Source organism: Scyliorhinus canicula, chromosome 7, assembly GCF_902713615.1.
Source record: "Scyliorhinus canicula chromosome 7, sScyCan1.1, whole genome shotgun sequence".
Taxonomy (NCBI): Eukaryota; Metazoa; Chordata; class Chondrichthyes; order Carcharhiniformes; family Scyliorhinidae; genus Scyliorhinus; species Scyliorhinus canicula.
Window position 1 is genome coordinate 107,663,984 of NC_052152.1, and position 17,083 is coordinate 107,681,066.

Consider the following 17,083-nt stretch of genomic DNA (forward strand, 5'->3'; position numbering starts at 1 on the left):
TTTGTCCGCCGATACCTTTGAGAACTTGCCGGCATGCTTATCAGCTGAAACCGCTGAGAGCTTGCCTGACCCCTGTTCATAACTGCTCTTCTGATTTGAGGATACACTTATCAGCAGACACCTCTGAGAGCTTGCCAGAACCCTGTTCATGATTACTCTTCTGGTTCGAAGGTAAAACCTTTACAGCAACCCTCACGATGACTACATTCTTGCCCGTTCTTGTCGGTTACTCAGGCAGTGTAGAAACGACAGTGGTACCCGCCCTGCCTGAAGACCCCCCTCTGGTCAGCCAAGCTCGGGTAGAGCACAGCCCGCCCTACCCGGGGAGTCCATCCAAATCTTACCCATCGCAGCCCATACGCATCTCATTTCGGCACTCTTGGTTCAAAAAGTTTTGTTTCTTTTCAAATGACCCTTCGGTTGCCACCCCTCCTGCTATTTACATCCACGAACATTTGGATGGTAAAACACACAGCCTGCGAGACGGCTCGCAATGGTTCAGTATTTTTGAATATATCTGGTCCTGAAATTCGTTTTTGAAAAAAAAAATGAGGGAGTCACAGATGGTGACCAATTGTAAAGGGAAATTGGCACTAAAGGACAGACATGCTAACGTTCAAGGTAGTAACAGAAACTATGCTTGATTCCACAGATTTCCAGAAGCTCCAGGAGAACAGAGGAAGAGAAGAAAGAAGACAAAATGAAGTTACTGTGAAAAGCCCCTAGTCGCCACATTCCGGCGCCTGTCCAGGGAGGCTGTTACGGGAATCGAACCGTGCTGCTGGCCTGCCTTGGTCTGCTTTCAAAGCCAGCGATTTAGCCCAGTGTGCTAAACAGCCTCTAAACTTGAACCTCGTGGTGGTATCATAAAGATACCTGGCGACTCGAGAGCAAGGTTATAAAACAGAGCCAATTAAGTGTAAAGCACACTTAGCAAAACGAGCAACATCACACGACCACGGTCTTTTGACCGCATGGAGTATCTGCACCGCCACCTACTGGTTGAAGTTTGCACACCATCCATCTATGATATTGCTGACAAGCATATCACTACATCCCCCTTTCCTCAGAAAACATTAAGATTTGTTTAAAAGCAACACTGATCTTTTAACTTTATACAATCATGATATTTGTCTGACAATGTGAATGTGTTTTACGAGGGTGTCCATAAACATGATACGCCTGGCCAGTGTCAACCGCTCTTGCACAGAGAATTGTGCCTCCCCCATGTGATCATTCAAACTGTTGCCAAACTCTTCAAAGACTAGTTTACATGCCAGCCCTTTGCTTCTTTTCCTCTTTGCTCTGTGCTTTTGGAAGGCCTGTGTCCATGACTGCCACGCTTGCGTCACCAGCCTCTTTCTTTTATGCTTTCTGACAAGACGTTGTTTGCTGCTTCTCGTTGTTTCCGTCGCTGGTTTGTTAGTGGGAAGAGCTATCTCTCCCAGAGTTCTCCTCTTTCTCCTTTTCATTTTGAGGGCATGATGATGTATTTCTTGCTTGTGTGTTTCGGTTTAACAGCCTCTGGTATGATGCTGGGTGTTTTTGTGTGCTCAGAGGTCTGCAGAGTTTCAGGTGGACCCTGAAGAACTTTGCATCATCTTTAGATAGTGTAACCACGCCCACTTCTGCAGCCTCACCAACGTGATGGAGCACCTTGGTCTCTGATGCCTGGGTGAAGGTTGGATCTGGGGCAATAGGTGCCACCCCTTCTTGGCTCGTCGGAGCATTGCTCACTTGCTCATCGTCACTCGAGATTACAATGCTCTCTTGGTCGTGATGATCCAGGCATCTTGGTCAAATTCAAGAATGTGTGAGTGATCTATTGAGCTGCATATTGAGATTTCCATTAGCTCTTCCTCTGGGCACCACGGTAGCATAGTGGTTAGCACAATTGCTTCACAGCTCCAGGGTCTCAGGTTTGATTCCCGGTTTGGGTCACTGTCAAAGAACAAAAGAACAAAGAAAATTACAGCACAGGTACAGGCCCTTCGGCCCTCCCAGCCTGCGCCGATCCAGATCCTTTATCTAAACCTGTTGCCTATTTTCCACGGTCTACTTCTCTCTGTTCCCCACCCGTTCGGATATCTGTCCAGATGCATCTTAAATGATTGTATCGTACCCGCCTCTACCACCTCCGCTGGCAAAGCCTTCCAGGCACCCACCACCCTCTGCGTAAAAAACTTTCCACTGTGTGGAGTCTGAACGTTCTCCCCACGTGTGCGTGGGTTCCCTCCGGGTGCTCCGGTTTCCTCTCTCAGTCCAAAGATGTGCAGGTTAGGTGGATTGGCCATGCTAAATTACTCTTCGTGTTGGGTGGGGTTACTGGGTTGTGGGGATGGGGTGGAGGTGTGGACTTGGGTAGGGTGCTCTTTCCAAGAGCCGGTGCAGACCCAATGGGCTGAATGGCCTCCTTCTGCACTGTACAATCTATGAATTCTCTGGGTCAGTGTCAGAGTTGCCCACTACTGCAACATCAGAATTGCTGTCATCGATGTCTTCCCATTCATCGTCAGTATTGTTGATGGTTTGGGAATGAGTTATAGGAACCGTTTCGAACACTTGGAAGAGTCACCACATACCTTAGTTTCTCCAATACTGGGATGATTTCTTCCGTTTCTGGCTCGGTCAGTGGCTGACCCTCCATAATATCAGCAGCTGCAATTTTAAAGTGCGCCATTCTGAGCTCCCGCTCTTTTCAGTGTGCAGCGCAGTCTGAGCAACCCCCGTGACCATCTCGTCATTCCTTCCAGACCACCAGAGTAGCGCTTCTTGAGTCTTTTCATTGAGCCCCTCTGTGCTGCTGGAAACAGAACTACAACTAGTTCATACTGGTCTCCATCTGTCTCACCTTCCATGCCATAATTTTCTGCACCATCATAGAAATCTTCGAGCAGATATTCGTAGTTGTCATCTGCGGATTCAGCATAATCTGCAATGATCTCTCCTGTAAAATATAACATTGAATACAGAATTGTGTTCATACAGTAGGGCGCCAAGTACAAATTCAGCCTTGAGTTTGGCCACCAAACTTTGGCCTAACATTCCACGCTGTGAAACTTCAGTGGGACTGAAATTAAAGAATGATTCACTTGGCACAGTTTCCGTTGCTGTTCTGGGAGTGTTTTGGATTTGTTGGAATTGTTCTCCCTCCAGTCGATTTTGCAGCCTGTGTATCCCAGGATTTCTGGTTCACAACAGAATAAATTAAACGGCCGCAAATCTCTGATATACGTTTGTGATCACCTCATTTGTGAAATACTCATTGGGCTCGAATTTGAACTCGAGTGAAGCTCCAAGGCTTCTCATGCTCTGTCCATTTAACATTCACATCTTGAAGATACTTTATTACGGGCTCCTCATGCTCCTGTATTATGTACCCGAGCACAGGCACGTTCTTGAAGACAACGAGAATTGTGGAATGTTCGCTGGCTGTTCCGTCTACTCGTCTGATTTGTTGTCCCCCACCTGCATTTCTTCCGAATCCACATAAACCGTGCACACTGTGATGTCTTGTAGAGCTCGAAAGTATTCAGCTGACCAGCCATCTTCTGCGACATACAGTTGCTCAATTAAATTCAGGGATTCACATGAATCTGCTCCTAGGATGGAGTCAACGTTCATGTCTACAATATGAAATAGTAACATGTACTTCATGCCTGCCACGGAAGTTCACATACACCGAAGGTCTCCACTGTTCTTGTACCGAAGTCCACTGGCAACCCTGGCCGATCAGCGACTTTCCACTGCACATTCATCTTTTGCAAAGCACACTGACTAACGAGGTTGGCTTTTGTTTTAGGGTCAAAGTCACATTGCAATAGAGAATTGTTTAATACCAACATCTATCTCCACCTAGTTTTAATGGTTTCCGGACATTTCTTACTAGCTTCAGTCTTCCTTAAGGTTTTGTTTTCATCATTCTTGTTCGGACTCTTCTAGTCCTTCGCCACGATGAGATTGATGAAAAACTGATCTTCGGTATTTATCTCATCAACGGCATTCACTGATCTTACATGGTCCATTGTGGAATACGCAAAACATTGTTTTGCAAAATGCCCAATATGGCCGCACCTGGAACAGACTTTTGGAAAGACCGGGCATTGCTTTGGGGCATGTAGAGTGCCACACTTTTGGCACAAGCAGGCAGCGGCGGCTCCTGTCGGCAGCATAAAATGGCCGCCCGAACTGAGACCATGTTTCTTCATGACTTGCATCACAGCACTAATGACAATGGCTTCCTCTTCAGAGTTGGTGCCAAAGGTTTACGAGCAGAATGTACCGATTCTCTGTGCAGCTATCCCACTCGCCTGACAAATCTTTACTGCCTGTTCCAGCACCAAATCTTCTTCCTGCAACAACCTATCCTTATTATCCTTATCCTAGCTCATCATTAGCTACACCAAATACAATTTGGTCACGGATCAGCCAAGATTTCAGGCTGCTGAAGTTGCGTGACTGGGCCTTCAGCATCAGGTCAGTGACAAAACTGTCGAATGATTCAACAGGTTTTGGGTACGCATCCGGAACATTTATCGCTCAAACATTTCATTCCTTTTAGGCGAGCAATGTTTATCAAAGTGCCTCATGATTTCATCATATTTTGTGCAATCCTCCTCATTATCGAACGCAATCAGGTTATACAGTTCAATTGCTTGTGGACCTGCCACTGTTAGCAACAAAGCGATTCGCCTTTCATCAGGCTGGGCTGCTGCTTGAATAGCCGCCAGTTTTCATCAACATTATGGATATCTAAAGCTGATGGGGGGTTCTCAGTCCATCCATCTCGAGCTTCAGCATCTTCTAGCGCGTTGAGTCACCTCAGGTTGCAGTTCACCAGATTGGTCTGTCAGCCGAATGCCTAACGTTGGCACTGCTGTTGTTACCTTCAAATTTTCAGCACTTGTGGTACCATGCTGTGTTTAGTCTCCTCTCTCTTGCAATGGAATCCACCAATCACCTTGACTTGTCTAAACCAGGATCTTTATAGAATCACACGTGGTAAGATAGCGTTCTGTTATAGAGAAAATGATCATGGAGTTTCTTTCTACTCCTCTGGAACTACACCTATCATGACTGTTCATCTCTATGTCTTACTACCGTCTCCTACAACCATCTGGTGATGGCCGGATGTGTCCCCACTTAATATGGGAGTCCCAAGTCACATGACCACAGTCTTGAGGCCGCATGGTGTGTCTGCACCACCACCTACTGGTTGGAGGTCGCACACTATCCATCTAGGATTTCTTACAGGCATATCACCACAATAACTTTTTTCAAACCACAGATATATCACAACCTTTTGTAAAAAAAAGGATGCAAGAAAACTGTCACCAAGAGATGTTTCAAGAGCTTGTATAAATTTCCTTTCTTGAAAAAAAAAAATTGAATCACAAGGGAGAAGCCAGGACAGTATCACATCAATTTATCATAACAAGTTTTTAAAATCTTTATTTTAAAGTTTTACAATAAATAATGGCTGGAAACACACAAGGGTACCAGTACAGAACACAGCAGTAATTACCAAACTATTAGGTTTCCTATCAGTGAGGCAATAAATTAAACACCTTTCTTGATCTCAGGATATCCCAATATGCTTTACAACCAATGAAAATCATGAGAGCTGTAGTCACAGAACTTCCGCTGGCGGCCAAGAGATAATTGGTCGCTCACAAGGTGGCTCCAGCTTGGAGCTGTTGGTTTTGGCCCTTTCTACCCAGATAATTAGCGATTTTTTGTGGAAAAAGTGAGAAGTGAGTGGAGAAAGGTGTTTTTTCTCCCCCAAAGTGGAATGTCGACGGGGTAATACACCCAGCAAAAGTCGGTGAGAGCCCTAGCACAGTAGATAGAGGACATGCATGACGCAGGACCAGTGGAAAAGGTGGTGGAAGAGGAAGGTCGTCATTGTTATCGTCTGCCACACTGCCTGGGGAGCAGTTGATGGACTTTATCAAGGGGGAGTATCATCAACAGCCAAAGGAGATGCAAGGGGAATGGTCCAGTGCGATTAAGGGAGCACTCACCCCCTATTCACGGGACTTAGGATCAGGTGGAGAAATGCCTGGAGTCGCAAGTTGCGACGATCCAGGAGGTAGAAAGGGTGGAGTCTGATCATTGTGACCGGATCGTGTCGTTGGAGGTGCAGATGGCGATGCTGGGGTGGTCTGTAAGATGCTGCGGGTGAGGGTGGATGGCCAGGAGAGTTGATCCAAGCAGAATTTGCGAATCGCAGGTCTGCCGGAGGGTGTGGAGGGAATGAGTGCCATGGGCGACACTTCGAGGATGTTCGAGAAGTTGGTCAAGGTGGGGGCCTTCGAGAATTTTGGGTGGGCCCAGGTGAGAGAGGTGCTGGATGATTGGGTGGGATCTGTGCTAGGTGGGGATGGCGGACGTTAGTAACAGAGGGGGGGATCAGGAACCCCCGGTGAGGATAGTAAAATAGAACATGCGAGGTTAAAATAGTCGGTTAAACAGTCATCAGTGTTTGCGCACCTAAAAGGTTTGAGGGCAGCTGTGATTTTCCTTCAGGAGACGCATTTACAGTGAAGGACCAAACGCAGTTAAGGAAGGGATGTGTGGGGCAGATGTTCCATTTGGGTTTTGACTCTAAATTGAGGGGGTTGTGATCCTATTTAATAAGTAGGTGGCATTTGTGATGGCTGGGGAGGTGCGGGACCTGGGGAGCAGTTGTTGATGAAGAGGGGTCCTGGCGGGAGCGTTGATGGTCTTAGTGAACGTATTTGCACCTAATTGGCACAACACAGACTATGTTAAGAAGCTGGTAGCATCTATCTCGGACTTGGATTCCCGTCAGTTGATTATGCGGGACGATTTTAATTATGTTGGATCCTAGGGTGGATAGGTCTGGCCCCAAGTCAATCGTCAAGTCGGGGACGACAAAGGAACTTGGGGTATTTATGATCCACATTTTTTTCTGGGGGGGGATCCGTGGAGGTTCAGGCACCGGGGAGCGAGGGAGTTCTCCTTCTCCCATGTACATCGGGTATACTCACAAATTGATTTATTTGTGGTGGGGCAGACGATGCTGTCGGAGGTCATGGGGGTGGAATATGCAGGGATAATTTTGGATCATGCACCGCATTAAGTGGACGCGAGGTTCAAAACATGATGGCACAGAGACCAGGGTGGAGGTTGGACTCAGGGCTCCTGGCAGATAAAAAGTTCAGCGGAAAGGTGGCTTTGCCGATAAAGAATTATGTAGAGCGTATTCAGAACGGGAAGGTTTCGGCCTCCACGCTCTGGGAGGCATTGAAGACAATGGTCTGGCAGGAGGTTATTTCTTATAAGGCCCATAGGGATAAAACGAGAGACAGGGGTTGGTGGAGGTGATTGTAGAGGTGGACCGGAGGTACTAGGGGGCCCAGACGAAACAGCTGTTGGCAGAAAGGAAGAAATGGCAGAGGCAGTTTGACCAGTTGACAATAGGGAAGGCGGTGGGTCAGCTTTGCCGATCAAGGGGGGGTCATATGATTATGGGGAGAAGCCCAGGAAGCTGCTCACCAATCAATTGAGGCGTCAGACTGCTGTTCGTGAAATTGCAACGGTGAGGGAGCAGGAGGGTGGTTGGTGACGACGCCAGAAAAAAATTAATGAGGCATTTGAGGCCTTCTATTTGGAGCTGTATAGATCTGAGCCCCAGGGTAGGACGCAGATATGGGGAATTTTTTGGATGGGTTGGTGTTTCCGTAAGTGGAGAATGGGAAGAGACAGGGATTGGAAATACCAGTGAGGTTGCAGGAGATAATGGAATGTATGGGGCTGATGCAATCGGGGAAGGCATCAGGGCCGGATGGCTTCCCGCTTGAACTTTACAAGCGCTTTTGTCAGAATTGGCACCCCAACTCCTGGATATGTATAATGAATCTTTGGCGGAGGGGGAAGTTGGCAGCCACACTGGCAGAAGCTTCTATTATATCGATCCCAAAGAAGGATAAAGTCCTAACTGAGTGTGGCTAGGCCCATCTCCTTATTAAATGTTGATGTGAAGGTCCTGGCAAAGGTTTTAGCAAGGCGGTTGAAGAATGTGTCCTTGAGGTGGCCTCAGAGGACCGTTTGTTAAGCTACGGCAGCTGTCAGGTAATATCTCCTCCCCTCATGCCCTGCCATCTCCTCCTCCTCACCCTCCTCCTCACCCCCTCCCCTCCCGCCACCATCCCCTCCTCCTTACAGCCCCATCTTCCCTCCCCTCCTCCCCCTCACACCCCCCTCCTGCTATTCAAACCCCCCTCTCCTGCTCCTCCACACACCCCCTGCCCTTCCATCCTCCTCACGCCACCCTCTCATCCCCATGCACCCCCTCGGCCCTCCTCCTACTCCCACCCCTCTCCCCCGTCTCCTCCTCCTCACGCACCCCTCCCCTCCTCCTCACGCCCCCTCTCCCCTCACGCCCCCTCTACCCCTCCCCTCCTCCTCACGCCCCCTTCCCTCCTCCTCACGCCACCTCTACCCCCTCCCCTCCTCCTCACACCCCTCTCCACTCCTCCTCACGCCACCTCTACCCCTTCCCCCTCCTCCTCAGCCCCCCTCCTCCTCATGCCCCCTCCCCCTCACTCCCCCTCCCCCTCCTCACGCCCCTCTCCCCTCCTCCTCACGCCCTCTCCCCTCCTCCTCACTCCCCCTCCCCCCTCCTCACGCCACCTCTACCCCTTCCCCTCCTCCTCAGCCCCCCTCCTCCTCAGCCCCCTCCTCCTCACGCCCCCTCCCCTCCCCTCCTCCTCACGCCACCTCTACCCCTTCCCCTCCTCCTCAGCCCCCCTCCTCCTCACGCCCACTCCCCTCCGCCTTATGCCCCCTCCCCTCCTCCTCACGCCCCCTCCCCTCCTCCTCACGCCCCTCTCCCCTCCTCTTCACGCCCCTCTCCCCTCCTCTTACGCTCCCTCCCCTCCTCCTCACGCCCCCTCCCCTTCTCCTCACGACACCTCTACCCCTACACCTCCTCCTCAGCCCCCGTCCTCCTCACGCCCCCTCCCCTCTTCCTCACGCCCCCTCCCCTCCTCCTCACGCCCCCTCCCCTCCTCCTCACGCCCCCCTCCCCTCCTCCTCACGCTCCCCCTCCCCTCCTCCTCACGCTCCCCCTCACGCTCCCCATCCCCATCCCCCTTACGCCCCCCTCCCCTCCTCCTCACGCCCCCTCCCCTCCTCCTCACGCTCCCCCTCCCCTCCTCCTCACGCTCCCCCTCCCCTCCTCCTCACGCTCCCCCTCCCCTCCTCCTCACACTCCCCTCCCCTCCTCCTCACGCTCCCCCCTCCCCTCCCCCTTACGCCCCCCCTCCCCTCCCCCTTACGCCCCCCTCCCCTCCTCCTCACGCCCTCCTTCCCACGCTCCCCTCCCCCTCACGCCCCCTGCCCTCCTCCTCACGCCCTTCTTCCCCTCCTCCTCCTCACGCTCCCCTCCCCTCCTCCTCACGCCCCCCCTCCCCTCCTATTAATGCCCCCCTCCCCTCCTCCTCACGCTCCTCTCCCCTCCTCCTCACGCCCCCCTCCCCTCCTCCTCACGCTCCTCTCCCCTCCTCCTCACGCCCCCCTCCCCTCCTCCTCACGCCCCCCCTGCCCTCCTCCTCATGGGCCCTCCTCAGGCCACCCTCCTCCTCACACCCCCTCTCCTCAAATACCATCTCCTGCTCCTCACACCACCCTCCCCTCACAGCCCCTCCCCTCCACTCCTCCACATGTACCTCATGTATCCCCTCGATACCTCCTCATGCCCCCTCCCCTTCTCACTCCCCCTGCTCACGCCCCCTTCCCTCCTCCTTACCCCTTCTCCTAAACCATCCTCCTCACTCCCACCTCCCCTACGCTCACGTCCCCTCCCCTCCTCCTCAGGCCTCCCTCCCAACACCCCCTTCCATCCTCCCCACATCCCCTTCTATCCTCCTCACACCCATCCCTCCCCCTCACACCCTTTCTCCGCTCCTCCTCGCGCCCCCATCCCTCCTCTTCACACCCCTTCCGCTTCACACATCCTCCCCTCCTTATGCCCCACCCCTAACCTTCTCACGCCCTCCTCGCCTCCCTTCCTCCTCACCCCCTCCCTCTCGTGCCCCCTCCTCCTCCAACTGCGTCGTGCCCCCCTCCTCCTCCTCCTCTCTCTCATGCCGTCCTCCTCCTCCTCCCTCTCGTGCCCCCCTCCTCCTCCCTCTCGTGCCTCCCCTCCTCCTCCTCCCTCTCGTGCCTCCCCTCCTCCTCCTCCCTCTCGTGCCCCACCTCCTCCTCCCTCTCGTGCCCCACCTCCTCCTCCCTCTCGTGGCCCCCTCCTCCTCCTCCCTCTCATGCCCCCCTCCTCCCTCTCGTGCCCCCCTCCTCCTCCTCGTGCCCCCCATCCTCCTCCTCCCTCTCGTGCCCCCCTCATCCTCCTCCCTCTCGTGGCCCCCCTCCTCCACCCTCTCGTGTCACCCTTCTTCCTCCTCCTCCCCCCCCCTCTCGTGCCCCCCTGCTCCTCCTCGTGCACCCCTGCTCCTCCTCCCTCTCGTGTCGCCTCCTCCTCCCTCTCGTGTCCCCTCCTCCCTCTCGTGTCCCCTCCTCCCTCTCGTGTCCCCTCCTCCTCCCTCTCGTGCCCCCTCCTCCTCCCTCTCGTGCCCTCTCCTCCTCCTCCCTCTCGTGCCCCCTCCTCCTCCCTCTCGTGCCCCCTCCTCCTCCCTCTCGTGCCCCCTCCTCCTCCCTCTCGTGCCCCCCTCCTCCTCATGCCCCCCTCCTCCTCCTCCCTCTCGTGCCTCCCTCCTCCTCCTCCCTCTCGTGCCCCCCCTCATCCTCCCCCTCCCTCTCGTGCTCACAGGGCTAATCGCTGGCTTTGAAAGCAGACCAAGGCAAGCCAGCAGCACTGTTCAATTCCTGTAACAGCCTCCCCGAACAGGCGCTGGAATGTGGCGACTAGGGGCTTTTCACAGTAACTTCATTTGAAGCCTACTCGTGACAATAAGCGATTTTCATTTCATTCCTCCTCCTCCCTCTCGTGCCCCCTCCTCCTCCCTCTCGTGCCCCCTCCTCCTCCCTCTCGTGCCTCCTCCTCCTCCTCCCTCTCGTGCCTCCTCCTCCTCCCTCTCGTGCCCCCTCCTCCTCCTCCCTCTCATGCCCCCTCCTCCTCCTCCCTCTCGTGCCCCCTCCTCCTCCCTCTCGTGCCCCCTCCTCCTCCCTCTCGTGCCCCCTCCTCCTCCCTCTCGTGCCTCCTCCTCCTCCCTCTCGTGCCCCCCTCCTCCTCCCTCTCGTGCCCCCTCCTCCTCCCTCTCGTGCCTCCCTCCTCCTCCTCCCTCTCGTGCCCCCTCCTCCTCCTCCCTCTCGTGCCCCCTCCTCCTCCTCCTCCCTCTCGTGCCCCCTCCTCCTCCTCCTCCCTCTCGTGCCCCCTCCTCCTCCTCCCTCTCGTGCCCTCCTCCTCCTCCTCCCTCTCGTGCCTCCTCCTCCTCCCTCTCGTGCCCCCACCTCCTCCTCCCTCTCGTGCCCCCTCCTCCTCCTCCTCCCTCTCGTGCCCCCTCCTCCTCCTCCTCCCTCTCGTGCCCCCTCCTCCTCCTCCCTCTTGTGCCCCCTCCTTCTCCTCCTCCCTCTCCTCCTCCTCCTCCCTCTCGTGCCCCCTCCTCCTCCTCCTCCCTCTCGTGTCCCCTCCTCCTCCCTCTCGTGCCCCCTCCTCCTCCCTCTCGTGCCCCCTCCTCCTCCTCCCTCTCGTGCCCCCTCCTCCTCCCTCTCGTGCCCCCTCCTCCTCCCTCTCGTGCCCCCTCCTCCTCCCTCTCGTGCCCCCTCCTCCTCCTCATGCCCCCCTCCTCCTCCTCCCTCTCGTGCCTCCCTCCTCCTCCTCCCTCTCGTGCCTCCCTCCTCCTCCTCCCTCTCGTGCCCCCCCTCATCCTCCCCCTCCCTCTCGTGCTCACAGGGCTAATCGCTGGCTTTGAAAGCAGACCAAGGCAAGCCAGCAGCACTGTTCAATTCCTGTAACAGCCTCCCCGAACAGGCGCTGTAATGTGGCGACTAGGGGCTTTTCACAGTAACTTCATTTGAAGCCTACTCGTGACAATAAGCGATTTTCATTTCATTCCTCCTCCTCCCTCTCGTGCCCCCTCCTCCTCCCTCTCGTGCCCCCTCCTCCTCCCTCTCGTGCCTCCTCCTTCTCCTCCCTCTCGTGCCTCCTCCTCCTCCCTCTCGTGCCCCCTCCTCCTCCTCCCTCTCATGCCCCCTCCTCCTCTTCCCTCTCGTGCCCCCTCCTCCTCTTCCCTCTCGTGCCCCCTCCTCCTCCTCCTCCCTCTCGTGCCCCCTCCTCCTCCTCCTCCTCCTCCCTCTCGTGCCCCCTCCTCCTCCTGCCTCCTCCTCCCTCTCGTGCCCCCTCCTCCTCCCTCTCGTGCCCCCTCCTCCTCCTCCCTCTCGTGCCCCCCCTCCTCTCGTCCTCCTCCTCCTCCTCCCTCTCGTGCCCCCTCCTCCTCCCTCTCGTGCCTCCTCCTCCTCCTCCCTCTCGTGCCCCCTCCTCCCCCTCCTCCCCGTGCCCCCTCCTCCTCCCTCTCGTGCCCCCTCCTCCTCCTCTCACGTGCCCCGCCTCCTCCTCACTCCCCTCCTCCTCCTCTCGTGCCCCCCTCCCTCCTCCCTCTCGTGCCTCCTCCTCCTCCTCCCTCTCGTGCCCCCTCCTCCTCCCTCTCGTGCCCCCTCCTCCTCCCTCTCGTGCCCCCCTCCTCCTCCCTCTCGTGCCCCCTCCTTCTCCCTCTCGTGCCCCCTCCTCCTCCCTCTCGTGCCCCCTCCTCCTCTCGTTCCTCCTCCTCCTCCCTCTCGTGCCCCCTCCTCCTCCCTCTCGTGCCCCCTCCTCCTCCCTCTCGTGCCCCCTCCTCCTCTCGTTCCTCCTCCTCCTCCTCCCTCTCGTGCCCCCTCCTCCTCCCTCTCGTGCCTCCTCCTCCTCCTCCCTCTCGTGCCTCCTCCTCCTCCTCCCTCTCGTGCCTCCTCCTCCTCCTCCCTCTCGTGCCTCCTCCTCCTCCTCCCTCTCGTGCCCCCTCCTCCTCCCTCTCGTGCCCCCTCCTCCTCCCTCTCGTGCCCCCTCCTCCTCCCTCTCGTGCCCCCTCCTCCTCCCTCTCGTGCCCCCTCCTCCTCTCGTGCCTCCTCCTCCTCTTCCACCCCTCCCCGTCTATCGAGTCGGCTCCATCTTGACTTACCCCGGGAAGCCAAGCCGAGCTGTGCTTTCTGGAACGGGATTCCACTTGGTGCGGCTCTTTCATCTCCTCGGTGGGGAAGCGGCACCTTCAGCCGGCACCAACTGTCATCGCGGCCGCCATCGTCCAGCCGCAGCGCGCCTGCGCGACCGCCATCGTCCAGCCGCAGCGCGCCTGCGCGACCGCCATCGTCCAGCCGCAGCGCGCCTGCGCGGCCTGGAGACTATCAGCAGCTCGAGCTGTCAGGGGAGACAACAAGAAACTTCAGTTGGATCGCACCTTACCCATCACCAGGACCACACAAGCCTCTTTACAACGAATTAAACACTTTTCTAATATACTCACTATTGTAATGTACTGAGTACTATAGTCAATTTGTGCCAAACAAATTTCCAAAAACAGTCTTTGTCAGTGGCCGTTTTATGTTTTTATGTTGTGAATTGAGGGATGAATATTGGCCAGGTTTCAAGGAAATTATCCCCTGCTCTTTGAAATAGTGTTTTAATAAGACTCAGCGAGTCCAAAGTACCTAAAACAACATTTATTTTACAACAATTATATACATGAGTACGGGTAGAACCTCACCAGGTACTCTCTCCTGTTGGTCGGTTCCAGATTGGCCGACCTTTTATACATAGAACAAAGAACAGTACAGCACAGAACAGGCCCTTCGGCCCTCGATGTTGTGCCGAGCAATGATCACCCTACTCAAACACACGTATTCACCCTATACCCGTAACCCAACAACCCCCCCCCCCCCTTAACCTTACTTTTTAGGACACTACGGGCAATTTAGCATGGCCAATCCACCTAACCCGCACATCTTTGGACTGTGGGAGGAAACCGGAGCACCCGGAGGAAACCCACGCACACACGGGGAGGACGTGCAGACTCCGCACAGACAGTGACCCAGCCGGGAATCGAACCTGGGACCCTGGAGCTGTGAAGCATTTATGCTAACCACCATGCTACCGTATAGGAAAGTATAGGAAAACTATCCTGCCTCTAGCAGGCGAGCTGGTACTCCTCAAGAAGCACGAGGAAAACAACACTATATGTCCCATGTTGGTCATTAAAGTCCTTTCTCCTCCCCCCCCCCCCCCCCACCCCAAAGTTCGAAGGCCCTCTCGAAGGACGATGATGAGGAGAAGACGACAAAGTTGCAAAAATTGTTGACGAAGAAGAAGAAACCGGTAAGAACTCGCAGCAGTCGGATGACAAAGACATTTCGGCTCTTCAAAGTTGCCATTGAGTGGAGGAGTAGGATTGGCTGTTGTGTACCTTGCTGGCAAACAACATTTACAGGAGGAACACCTGGGTGGATTTTCAGCTGAGGGCAGCAGAACCACAACGTCGGCTCCGGAGATCCCAGACGTTTGCCTCACGATCTTGGAGTCTTCTGAGGACAGGACGTCGGGCATGTCAGCTTCACAGGAAACCAAAGCTGTCGCAGCAGGTTGTACCGGCAGTGGAACCGGAGGATCCAGGGCCGATCTCTTTCGGGGTACAACACGATGGACAGACCTTCAGGAGTGGATTTAGATTCGTAGAATTTACAGTGCATGTGGTAGTCACCACTATTGTATTGTGTACACTGCATACAAGGGTATTTCGGTAAGGCCCCTGTACTACAGGTACGGGGATAGATCCCTGCCTGCTGGCTCCGCCCAGTAGGCGGAGTATAAATGTGTGGGCTCTCCGAGCTGCAGCCATTTCGGCAGCAGCTGCGGGATGCTCCACATCTCTGTGTAATAAAGCCTCGATTACTCTCTACTCTCATCTCGTCATAATTGATAGTGCATCAATTTATTACGCAGAGATTTTAAAACGATGGATCTCCACATCAAGCCTGATCGCCTGCAGCTGCACCCTCAAGCAGACAATGCCAAGTCGGCCTTCGCACATTGACTAGCCTGCTTCAAGGCATACATCGGATCTGCGACTGAACCACCCTCAGAGGCAAAGAAGCTCCAGATCCTTTTCACGCGGCTGAGCTCACACATCTTCCCCCTCATCCGGGACGTGCCGACCTACGCTGAGGCCATGGCGCTACTGAAGGAGAACTACACTCAGCAGACCAACAGAATCTACGCCAGGCACCTCCTCGCTACGCGGCATCAACTCCCCGGTGAGTCTGTGGAAGATTTCTGGCAAGCCCTGCAACTCCTAGTGAGAAACTGTGATTGCCTGGCCGTTTCAGCTGCTGAACACTCTGACCTGCTACTTAGAGACATGTTCATTACAGGCATAGGGTCAGCCTACATCCACCAGTGACTCTTAGAATGGGCGACCCTCAATCTCGCGGCGACCAAAAAACTAGCGCTCTCGCTCAGTCGCCTCACGCAATATACAGGCGTATGCCCCGAACGCACGGCCCACCCCTGTGGTAAACCACTGTTACACCTGTATTAGGTGATGTAAGGTAGGACCTGTACTACAGGTTCGCCGGTAGCCCCTGCCTGCTGGCTCCGCCCAGTAGGAGGAGTATAAATATGCGTGTCCTCTGTTCGGCAGCCATTTCGCCAGCTGCTGTGGGAGGTCACACATCTTACTGCAATAAAGCCACACTTGTATCCAACCTTAGTCTTTGTACAATTGATCGTGCATCAATTTATTGCAGTAAAATTTTCTAAAAGATGGACCTCCGAATCAAACCAGATCGCCTGCAGCTGGATCCGCACTCAAGCGACTCCAAAAAGGACTTTAATTGCTTCGAGGCCTATATCAACCCAGCGACTACCCCTCCGACAGAGGCTCAGAAGATACAGATCCTGTACTCAAGGTTGAGCTCCAGCATGTTTCCGCTGATCCAGGACGCCCCGAACTACGCAGACGCCATAGTGCTCCTCAAAGAAAACTACGCACAGAAAACGAACACACTCTTCGACAGGCACATACTCGCCACTCACTCTCAACACCTTGGTGAGTCCATAGAAGACTTCTGGCAGGCCCTAATCCCACTCATCCGGGACTGTGACTGTCAGGCCGTTACAGCCACCGAACATTCCAACCTTCTTATGCGCGATGCGTTTGTAACAGAGATTGGGTCGGACCTCATACGCCAAAGACTGCTAGAAGGGGCCACGCTCGAACTAGCTGAGACTAAAAAGCTAGCACTCTCCATGACGGTCGCCTCACGTAATGCTCAGGCCAACCCCTCCGGCCACGCGGCCCACCCCTCCTATCCCTCGTGGACCCCACAGACGGCCGCCCCAGCCGGAGCTTTACCCAGCCAGTACGCCCGCGCCACATGCCAACGCGCGCACCCCGGGGTCCCCAATGTTACGTCTGCGGCCATCAGAAGCACCCCCGCCAACGCTGCCCGGCCCGCACTGCCATTTGCAAGGCTTGCGGCAAAAAGGGGCACTTCGCCGCGGTGTGCCAGGCCCGCGCAGTCGCCGCTATCGCCCCCTCCCCCCTGACCTACACACAATGGGTGTCGCCATCTTCGTCCCGGACCACGCGCGGCGAGTGGCCGCCGCCATCTTCACCTCCCCGGTCCACGCACAGCCAGTGGGCGCCATCATCTACCCCTCTCAGTCCACGTGCGGTCCATGGGCGCCACTATCTTGCCCAGCCCCCGCAACGTGCGGCCCATGGGCGCCGCCATCTTGTCCAGCCCCCGCAACGTGCGGTCCATGGGTCCCACACTGTGGCAATCCGGGGGTACTATACCGCCACCCTCACCATCCAGGGCGTAGAGTTCAGTGGCTTCCGGCTCTATGTCCTCCCCAACCTCTGCGCTCCCTTGCTACTCGGCCTGGACTTCCAGTGCAACCTCCAGAGCCTAACCCTTAAATTTGGCGGACCCCTACCACCCCTTACTGTATGCGGCCCCACGACCCTTAAGGTCGACCACCTTCCGTTTGCGAACCTCACCCCGGATTGCAAACCCTTCGCCACCAGGAACAGACGGTACAGTGCCCAGGACAGGACCTTCATCAGATTTGAGG

The 17,083-nt window shown here is 55.2% G+C and overlaps 1 protein-coding gene across 3 annotated transcripts in view; it reads right to left on the bottom strand.

Annotated features, from left to right (window-relative positions):
• Positions 1–13,277, bottom strand: part of fndc3a (fibronectin type III domain containing 3A) — a 333,055-nt gene extending 319,778 nt beyond the window's left edge. For all 3 annotated transcript variants that reach the window (XM_038802629.1, XM_038802625.1, XM_038802621.1), the window contains exon 1: positions 13,134–13,277. The gene's annotated coding sequence lies outside the window, so the exon portion shown is untranslated. The remainder of the gene's footprint in view (positions 1–13,133) is intronic.
• Between the last annotated feature and the right edge of the window lie 3,806 nt (positions 13,278–17,083).